The sequence below is a fragment of the Herpailurus yagouaroundi genome, unplaced genomic scaffold (assembly GCF_014898765.1).
Source record: "Herpailurus yagouaroundi ecotype Mexico unplaced genomic scaffold, PumYag 139, whole genome shotgun sequence".
NCBI lineage: Eukaryota > Metazoa > Chordata > Mammalia > Carnivora > Felidae > Herpailurus > Herpailurus yagouaroundi.
The window spans coordinates 1,326,680-1,336,750 of NW_024412394.1; the positions used below are offsets into that span (position 1 = coordinate 1,326,680).

General features: G+C 56.7%; 1 protein-coding gene and 1 long non-coding RNA gene across 3 annotated transcripts in view; one reads left to right on the plus strand and one right to left on the minus strand.

Moving 5' to 3' along the window:
* Positions 1 to 366: 366 nt before the first annotated feature.
* LOC121029314 (uncharacterized) lies at positions 367 to 2,071 on the minus strand. Its single transcript, XR_005789678.1, has 2 exons — positions 1,747 to 2,071; positions 367 to 603 (listed from the first exon to the last, which is right to left on the minus strand). It is a non-coding gene; the product is annotated as an uncharacterized LOC121029314 (long non-coding RNA).
* A 7,471-nt stretch (positions 2,072 to 9,542) lies between these two features.
* Positions 9,543 to 10,071, plus strand: part of HMGA1 (high mobility group AT-hook 1) — a 9,334-nt gene continuing 8,805 nt past the window's right edge. Inside the window, exons 1-2 of one of the 2 annotated variants that reach the window (XM_040473239.1) lie at positions 9,543 to 9,671; positions 9,915 to 10,028. The gene's annotated coding sequence lies outside the window, so the exon portion shown is untranslated. The remainder of the gene's footprint in view (positions 9,672 to 9,914; positions 10,029 to 10,071) is intronic. The other variant, XM_040473238.1, reaches the window with a different exon arrangement.

The window sequence follows — 10,071 nt, forward strand, 5'->3', positions numbered from 1 at the left end:
CAGGGGATTGGCAACTTGGGGTCCTACGGGGTAAAACATCCCCTTCCTCAGGCACTCCTCCTAACCCTCTGACCTCGGCCTAGGATCAGATCGGCTGGATTCAATTAAACACATTTTTATTGAACACCTATAATAAAATCCAGTGCCAGACTCTTAAAAACCTGGGACAGGACCAAGAAGACCATGAACAAAATATGTTGATTCCTGCCCTCCCTGAGCAGATATTGGGGGGTGGAGGGGAGACAATAACTAAAAAGCCAAGGATCTAAACCAGCACTGTGCATGGAGATAGGACGGGAGGCACATATGCAACGTTAGTTTTTCTGGCAGCCATATTAAGATGGTCGAAAGAAATACATGAAATGCCCTTTAATAATATATTTCATTTAAGGCAATATGACCAAATAGTATCATGTCAACATATAATCAACATACAAAAAATCAGTATTGCTGCGGGTTGTTTTGTTCTAAGCCTTGGAAATCCACAGTACTTGGCACTTCCAGCGCACCTCAATTCGGACCCCCCACGTTTCAGGGGCTCAGTTGCCACCTGGGCCTGGTGGCAACAGTAATGGGCAGCACAGTCTAGATGTCAGATAAGGGCTATGGAATAAAAAAAAAAAAAAGTAGAGCAAGGTTAGGGGGTGGGGAGAGCTGGGTGGGGGAGGGGCAGGATTCAGAGCACTGAGACTTGTAGGTATTCTGAATCCAAGTCACCTGACCTTACTGAACCCCAATTTCCTCATCTACAAAATGGAGATGTGATCCCCCCCCCCATCTAGGAGTAATGAGCACTCATGCTATTTCTGTCCCCACCCCTCCAGCTGTCTGTACCACTGGCCAGCGCACAGGCTCCCAATCTCTGAGTCACACCCCAACACCCCCAACACTTTGTGGCCACCAAAGGCCACCTAGCTCCCCACCCCACCTCCACTCTCTCCACCTTTTATCCGTTTCTACCCCTTCCTACAGCAAGATGCTTAATCTCTTTGGACCTCAGTTTCACTGTGGGATGGATACTCAGAGCTCTTGAGAGAAAAGTATTGTAGACTTCTGGGGACCAAGCCACCGCTTAAGCTGGACCCAGGTGCCAACCTCATGATACTGGAAAGGTCAATTCCCTCTTTGAGAACTAGAAGGATTTCTGCCCACAAAAGATATCCTGCTCACAAAAACCCCTCCCACCAAGGACAAGAAGGCCAGAAAAAGACATGCATACAACTGTGGGCAGAGCCCAGGAGCAGGGGTTGAGGACAGAGGGACCCAAGCCAAGGGGTTGCTGTGGGAAAGGTTCTAGATCACCTTTATACACCCCACCTTCAGGGCAGGTAGGCCAGCAGGCCCACAAACCCAAGGGAAGTTCCAGGATCAACTCCTCCTTGGCTCCGAGGCCCCAGCAAGGCTGGAAGTGGGGGATGGGAGCAGGCCCCGAAGTGACCCAGACAAAGGAGACAGCAGGGTCTGGGCTTGGGATGCAGACGGCCCTCACCCCTCACCCCACCCCCAAGGCCTGGGAATTGGCAGGGCACCCTGGATGGTGACCCAGAAACCTGGCTGTCAGCAGCTCCTGCCTGGCACTGTCCACACTGAGCTCCGCTGCTTCCCGTAGGAGTCCCTGGCAGCTGCCAGTGAGGCAAGCCCTTGGATTTTCTCTGCCCACCGGCTCCCTGCTCTACTCCTGGAGACCCACCCCAGACTCTCCAAGGTGGCCCAGATCCTAGTCGCTGTATTTTCCGTCATCCAGACCTCAGAGTGGGGAAAGGGGAGGGGGTGTCCAAGCTCAGGTTCACCATCTGTCCACCAGGGCCATTCGGGTATTCAAGCCCCAGAGGGCCACCGACCCCATAGCGGCTGGGTTCCTACAAAGTAAGTAAGAAGACTAAGAATGGCGCCATTCAATTCTCAGTAAGGAGTAGGCCCAGGAAGACCTACGACCCTCAGGTCTTCATGGAGCGGGAGAGAGGCCTGGCGGCTGGGTGAGCAGGGAGTAATGAGGTTTAAACCAGCGTGATGGAGAGGTGAGCCGGGCAGGCCCGTCCGGGCCGCCATCTCCTACCCAGATTCCAAACCAGCAGGCTCGCCCTGCTCCGCCCGCCTCCCTCCTCCTCCGCCCTCCCGCCAGTGGCTACCTCCCCTCCCCCAGCCTGCTTCTCTCCCCTCCCCCCAGCTACCCACTTCCTCCGCCCCTCCCCCAGCTCCTTTGGCTCTCATTCATCCATCCATTCACCAAACTTGTGCTGAGCGCCAAGGCCCCCTTAGGCCCTGGTGCGAGGCTCGGGGGTGGGGAGAAGAACAAAACAAAGCCCCGGAGGATTCCGACAAATCCCGGGCCTGGTGTTGGCTCCTCCCCTCACCCCTAGCCCACCTCCTCCTCAACCCCGGCCCCCACCCTTCGACCTCCACCCTGTTCTCCCTTTCTCTCTCCAGACTCTGGCCGGCCAGGCCCTGAGCAGAGCCCAGGCATCCCACGTGCTACTGGGATCAGGCAGGCAGCAGTCCTCCCGCTCGTCCCCAGTATGGAGACCCCAGAGTCACGCTCTCAGCCCTAAGAAAGGTTCACGGGGTCCTGGAGGAGACAGAGCACTGTGGAACCCAGGACACATCCCAGTTAGAGTAGTGCGCCGCTAGGGAGACAGAAGGACCCAGCGGGGACCCATGCGACCCCAGACATTGGGTAGAAGGGCGCCTCCCCACAAATCGTGGAGGACAGTCACTCTTGAAGACTTCAGGGGTCACTAGTCCCCTTCCCCAGCCCCAGCACTTAGTCTCACACAGCTTGGAAGGCAGGCAGGGAATAGAGACAAGAGAAACAAGTTAAAGACCACAAGAGATTCTCCTGAACCCTCGGGGCCTGTTCTCAAAAGGGTGTGAGGTGGGGGAGAGCAGGTGGCCAAAGGTGCAGGACTGGAGTCCCCAAGTACTAGAGCTGGCGAACAAACTAACATGAACGTCCAACCCCAGAGGGCGTGTGACCTGGAGAGAAACCCAGCCCAGGGCCTCAAGCCGGACTCCAGAACACAGCTCAGCCCCCAGAGAGCAGGGTCACAGGCCCGCAGTCGGTGTCCTAACATTTCCTTCCACTGGCTCACCTGGATGGGCTTTCATAGTCCACACAGCTTTAAAGTGGGTGCACTTCCAGCCATTCCTGTTTGGGGCACTGTACCCGCAGAGCTCGTTGCACTGGATATTATCAGGTAGCTCCCCAGACCAAAGAGAAACTATTTTGTCCCATGCAAAGCTTAAATCTGACGCTCACCCAAAGCACACTCTGGAGAGCCGCCACCACTGCCCGGCCATCAACCAACAAGCAACCCAGCCGGTCCGCCCCAGCCAAAGGGCCAAGATGGTTGTCAGGTGGCTGCCAGCTCCTGATGACTAAACCTGAAACCAAGGGAAAAAACAATTTCCCCTGATTGCTGGCAGGCTAGAAGATCAGAAGGTAGTGCCTGCTAGAAATGAGTCTGTGTGCAGATCACGTGACAGCGATGGTACAATGATTTTAACACCGTGAGACAAAAAAACAGGTGTCTTGCAAGGTGCAGGCCGGGCCACCCTGTCACTCCCATGATGATCTACTGGGTCCCTCGCCCTTTTCTCTGCCTTGAGGTTTGGGGACAGATGTCCTATCCCTAACCTAATGCCCTGTGGCTTGGTGTCTGTAATAACAGAAATCACTCTGGCTGATTATTCTTCATTCAATACTTTTTTTAGGTCTGAACACTTTGCAAGGCCCTGGGGATCCCCCTGTGAACACAACCATCAAATCCTCAGGCCTTCCAATAGAGAGCGCTGGACAGGAAGCAGATATGCCATTTTCACTGGTGACAGTTAAGTAGAAAAGTCAGTTATACAGTATGTTAGAAATTGAGAAGCGTTATGGGGGAAAAAGCACGGTAAAGTGGATGAATGACCGCAGGGGCAAACGTGCAGTTTTACATAGCATGGACAGTAATATTGAAAGAGACTTGAAGGCAGTGAGAGGGTAAGCCCTGAGGATATTAGGGGGAAGAGCAAGTCAGGCAGAGGCAACGGCAAGTGCAAAGGCCCTGAGGTGAGCTCTTGCCTGACAGGTCGGGGGAACATCACAGAGGCTGGTGTGACTGAAGCGGAGCAGCAGGCAGGTGATGAGGTTAGGAGCGGGGCAGATTGCAGGGCCTTGTGGGCCTTTATGAGGACTTTTTACTCTGAGATGGGAACTGTTAGAGGATTTTGAGCAGAGGTGGGACATGCCTTATGTTTTAGGTGGAAAGAGATTTAGTATCAGGAATTAGGTGGTTAAAAAGCCGTTGGAGGAACTGGAGGAGCCGGCTCCAGGCCGGGCCTCCTGGAACAACACAACAGCCTCCCTCTGCTCTGATGGGGGTGGGGGGTAGGGAATGCAATCAGAAGACCTCACCTGCAGTGGAGCTGTGATCCAGGGGCAGGAGGCTACTCTGCCCCCATGCCTACCCTCTTGATCCCCATAAAGCTGATGACTGGACACTGTATGTGCTACAGAAAACCCCGAGTTTCCATAGCCCACACAGCAATATCTCCTTTCCTTGCATCCTCCAAATTTCACTCTTTCTTTGCTGGGACCTAACTCACATCCAGAACCGTGTGGGGAATGGTGCTGAATCCAGCCTACCATGTCTGCCACAGCCCCGAGCCCATCTCTGGATCACATGCCCTGCTGCCTGCTTCCAGGGTTTCCTGGGATGCTCCACTCACACGCTGGGCCCTTGCCCTGTGCTCCTCAGGCCCTCATTCCAGCAGGCACCACAGTGTGTAAAAGTGTATTACCACGTACTTGTCTGCCCCCCACCCCGCCCAAAGTGCACCACTTAAAGACAGGGAATGTAGCTACCTAGTTCAAGGCCACATCCCCAGCACCTATCTTGGTGCCTGGAGGGAATCCATCTGGCCAGGCTGGGAGAAGGCAGCAGGCCTACCTAGCCTGGGAATAGAAGCAAGCCGTTTAAACGCCAAGTTGTTTAACCTCCCTGAGCCTCAGTTTTAACACCTGTATAATGGGGACAACAGTACTTTCGACCTGGTAGAAGTGTTGAGGGATCTGAGAACACATATGCATTTAGTATGTGTTCATACACTCCTTTTCCTCAGGTTTTTCTGAGGTTGGAGAGGAGCGGGGCTGCCCTGGGTTTCAGCCTTGAAGAAGAAAGCTGACAAAGTCCATGGCGTCCTGCAGCCATGCAGCGTGGGTGGCTGGCTCAGGGCACGGGGGTGCCTGCCTCCTGGGCCTTCCAATTCGTTGGAGAGGTTTTCCCTCGAAAGTTGGAAGCAGAAGAGGCTCTCCTCCCATTCTAGGCCTGCCAGGCCTCCTGGCAGCACAGCTTGTGGTCAGCAGGGCCTGGAGACCTGATCCTGCCAGATGACCAGATGTACTAGTAGCTGGGTGACTCTCCAGGAGAGTGGTCAAACACTGTGCACCAGGGTGACCCTATATTCGACTGCCGTGGGTCAGTGCTGGTTGATATGGTCCTGGGCCAATCCCAGTTAGAATGGGCCAGGCCAGGTTTATGCCCACTGTCTGGTCATAACTACCAACGGTACCCCCTTTTACTCTGAAATGTCCTGCTTGTCTGTAACAGCTGGACATACATACCCTATGATCCCAGAATTCCTTTCCTAGGCATGTACTTAGCAGAAATTTGCACATCTCATCACCAAAACATACTCTAGAACATTCACAGCAGCACTATTTGTCATAGCCCCGAACCAGTCTATCCAAATGCCGTTGAACAGGACAGATGCAAACACTGTGGCACATTCATACTACATAACTGTGCAGCAAGAATGAACATTCTGCAGCCACATGCAACATGGATGAAACCCACACATAACGTTGAGCAAAGGAAATTGACCCAGGAGTACATAACCCAGGATTCCGTCCATACAATGTGCATAAATGGCGAAACTACAGGATGCTAGTGGGGACAGCGGTTACACAAGGGGAGCTGGAGGTGGCTTCTTGATCTGGGTGCTGGTGACACAATGGTGTTCCCTCTATGAAAACCCATTTGAGCTGATAACGGGATTGTGCATTTTCTGGATGTAGTTCTCATCCGTAAAACGTTTACGTTAAAAAGTATCCCGGTTTGGGCCACAGATTAAACAATTCCTCTTCCTCTTCCTCCCATGTCCTCCCATCTACCTTTCATGTTGGGCTGGACACAGAACATTACCAAACTTCACCCCTGTGACTTTCAGAAAACCTCGACTAACCCAAATACCACATGGTACCATTCACAGTGGTCTTTCCCTTGACTCTTCTAAGAGCTGGAGTTGACTCCGAAGCAAGAGGTAAGCTGACAAGCAAGCGTGCTGACTGGAGAGATGTACAGAGAGACGTGAACCCCCAGGGAATGCCAAGGGCCACCCCGACCGACTATGCAAGCTTCGACTGGGAGCCTGTCAGGCTCCCACTACTGCCACTTAGCAAGGCAGGGGGAAAAGTAGCGTACGTCGGGAAGAATCACAGTAGCTCAGGAGAAAGTGAGCTTACCCTTCAGCTGTCCTGAAATACAAAGGTGACCCGAACTCCCCATTCCCTGGACATTCCTGTTGGATTCCTGAAGTTCACTGGGTTGTCCTTGTGGAAACCGTATAACCCGACTCTGATAGTTAAGAAAATGCTTCCTGTGGGTTAGAGCAGTTATGACATGACCAATTCCCCTGGGACTCTTCAGGCTTTGACCAACCAGGTCGATTCCCCAGGCCCAGAATAGCTCTTTCTTCCTGCATGCTCCCCATGGCCCCTCACTTATCCAAATCCCATCAAGGCCAGGTCAAGGCCTGCTCCAGCCGACTTCCCTGACTACCCAGAGCTCCCATCCTGTCTCCCTCTGTAGCACCCACTGAGTCTGTTTAAGGGCCTGACCCCTTAGTCTTCCGTTTCAAGAGCACAGGGAACTTTGTCATACCCCGAGAGTTTGGACGAGCTCTTGGTACATAGTAGGCCTTCCATAACTATTGAATGAATGAATGGACTCTGCCTGGTGGCATCTCCTGGATTGTGCCTCAGCTTTCTCTCGGGTGTTCCCGGTTCTGATTCCTCTAAATACGAAATTCGCTGGGGCAAGGGCTATATCTTGTTATAACTACTTCCTGAAGGAGGAAGGGAAGGGAAGGAAGGGAATTCGGGCCATCTGTAATCCAGAAAGCAAGGAGATGGGGGGGTCAGTGGGCAGTTCTGTACAAGGGTGTGGGTAATGCAAGTAGCAAGCTACTCTACTTGCGCACAAATTTATTTATACCTGCCCCTCCTTCCAGAGAGGGTTTGAGGTGGCTTACAAAAATACACGTAATACAAGGTAAAACACAAGTCGGTGAGAAAATCAGGACGAGGGGAAAAATAAGAGTAGGAAAAATAAGATCAAGTCGTTTTGTTAGAAGTGGGCCAAAAAGTTGGCCAAGTTTTCCCACAGCCTCTCAAGGCAGAAGTCCGTCTCCCTTCCCCACCTCCCTCAGGGACCGCCACAGGCCACAAGTCACAAGCAAAAGGCAAGAGCTGCCCCAGGTTGTCTGCGTCCAGGGAAGGGGCCTACCAGGACCCTTCCCACGCCTCCCGGCCATGAGCCCCGGGCCTAGCAGCGCGGGCGGCCTTGGGGAAGGCTGTGTCTAGGGGCGCCGAGGTTCCGTGAGGGCTATCCCTGGGCCAGGCGTGGAGGCCCGGGTTGCTGGCGGGGAGCTGTGACCTGGGGGGGAGTAGGGCCATAACCGAAGGGCCATTCTTCCACTCAACGCTGCAAAGGTTCTCGAGCTAACTCAATGCCTCCAGCCAACTCAACTCGCGGCCTACTAAGCGCGCGTTCCGCACGCAGGGCACAAAGATGGAGGGCGCAGCGCGCCTTCCACCCCGCCCCACCCCCACCCCCGGCTCCAGACAAAGGGGCAGGCCGCCCCTCCCCCAGCCTGTCCCTGGCTTTCCCCTCCACCCTCCTCTCCCCTCCGGCCGCCCTTCGGTGACTTCCTCTCCCCTCCAGGGGCAGCCTGGGCACTTCGCAGGAACTGCGTTTCACCTGGGCGCGGGGCGGGGAGCCAGCGCTCGGAGGGCGGCCTCCCGGCCCACCCCCAGCCCCGGCCGGCCCCAGGCCCGCGCCCTCCTCTTTGAACGCGCTCCGAGGGCCCCCAGCGCCTTCCCGCCCGGGCGCCCCCGCCCCCACCCGGCCGAGCACGTGCTGCCCCCGGCCCGGAGCGCCAGCCCGCCGCCCCGGGTGGGGGCTGGGCCCACTCCCGGCTCTGCTCCCCACCCCCACCGGAAACATTCCTGAAACATTCCTGAAAGTAGGAGGCCCGGCCCCTCCGGTTCCCCACCCCCGCCTCCACTCCGGGCTCAGGGTTTTCCTGGCGTCCCCCCTCCATCGGCGGCTCGCCCCCTGAGGAGGGGGCTGGGCCGGGGCCTCGGCCGGCCGGGGAGGAAGAAGGGGAGCAAAGAAAAACATGAGTCACAGCCGTGTGTCACTGGGCCGCATTGCATTTCCCTGCATCACGGGAGGTGTGGAAGGCCGCCTCAGGGACGAGGGGCGGGGAGGTGCGCCCGAGAAGGCCCCGGGCCCGGCCTGCAGGGCGCGCCGCTCTGACAGCGCCCTTTCTTCTCCCACCGCCCTCCCCGCCATCTTTTCACTTTGGCTTCCTTCTTCTACGTGCAACAAGTCTTTGTTGCGCCTGGCGCCGGGCGGGCCAAGCGTGGCGGGTATGGCTTGCGTAGACCCAGTCCCTGCCCTCAAAGTGCTTCCAGGCGACCACGGATTCACGCTTTCTTATTTTTCTTAAAAGTCACGGCGGAGAGGACCAGGTCACAAAGTGGAAACGCACGTCTCCAAAACCTCATCCGAGTCACCTAAAGGAATGAAGCCTCCCTCAGGTTTACCTGCAAGCGAGCCAATCGTTTGTTTCCTTTGGAGGCTGCACCTTGATTACGGCTCACTCGCGGCCATTAATAAACGAGAAGTCTGGATTTCACAAGTTTCACGTTTGAATTTCACAAGACTTGAATTTCCCCAGTCAGCCACACGCACGTTGGCACTAAAATGCACATGCTGACACCTGTCCGCCCAGGGGAAATCTACGAGCCGTGTATCTGGGCGCAGGGGGCGGCGGGTAGGCCGCGGAATTCTCTCACAGGCGCGTTTCTCTCCACCCCCTCCCGCCCGCGCGGACCCCGCAGGCACGAACGCCCGCCCACATCCAACGCGCCCCGCGGGCGTCAGGCCCACACGCCCGGAAGGCCCCTAGAGGTGACTCTCCCGGGGACCCCCTTGCTGGATGTAAAGATGCCTTCCTCCCCCTCCCCCGCGAAAAGCTCCCTGGTGATCCCTCTGTGCACCTTCCCGTGTCTCCCGGCCCGGGACAGTGGGGAGTGGGCCGTCGCCTCGGATTCCCAGCCCAGGCCTCCCGCGCGCCCGCCCCCAGGCACCCGGCACCGCACGCCCCTCCCCGTAGTCAGCACCCACCCGCGCGGCGGCGGCGGCTGGCGGGCGGCCGCCCTTTTAAATCCCCGGGCTCATTTGCATGGCCCCGCCCCCCACAGTGACACGGCTGGCGCGGGCGGGCCCGTCCCCCCTGCCCCTGGGTCGCTCTTTTTAAGCTCCCCTGAGCCGGGGCTGCGCTCCTCTAATTGGGACTCCGAGCCCGGGCTATTTCTGGCGCTGGCGCGGCTCCAAGAAGGCGTGAGTTCGCGGCCCCTCCGGTGGCTTCTTTTTTTTTATATCTATCATTTAATTAAATTATTTATTTATTGAGGCCGCGCACGGGCCGTGCCTAGCTTCCTGCCCCTCGCCATCCTTCGGGGGAGGGTGAATATTTTTGTCCCCCCGCCTGGATGTGACAGATAAATACCCCGTGGGGGCCTGGGCGGCGAGCACGCGGCGGCGGCGGTCTCTGAGCGCCTCTGCTCTCTCTCCCGGTTTCAGATCCGCATTTGCTACCAGCGGCGGCGGCGGCGGAGCCAGGCCGGTCTTCAGCGCCCAGCACCGTCGCTCCCGGCAGCCCGGAGCGCGCACCGCAGGCCGGCGGCCGAGCTCGCGGTGAGTCGTCCCCGGGGCCCGCGGCGGCGGCGGCGGAGGGGGG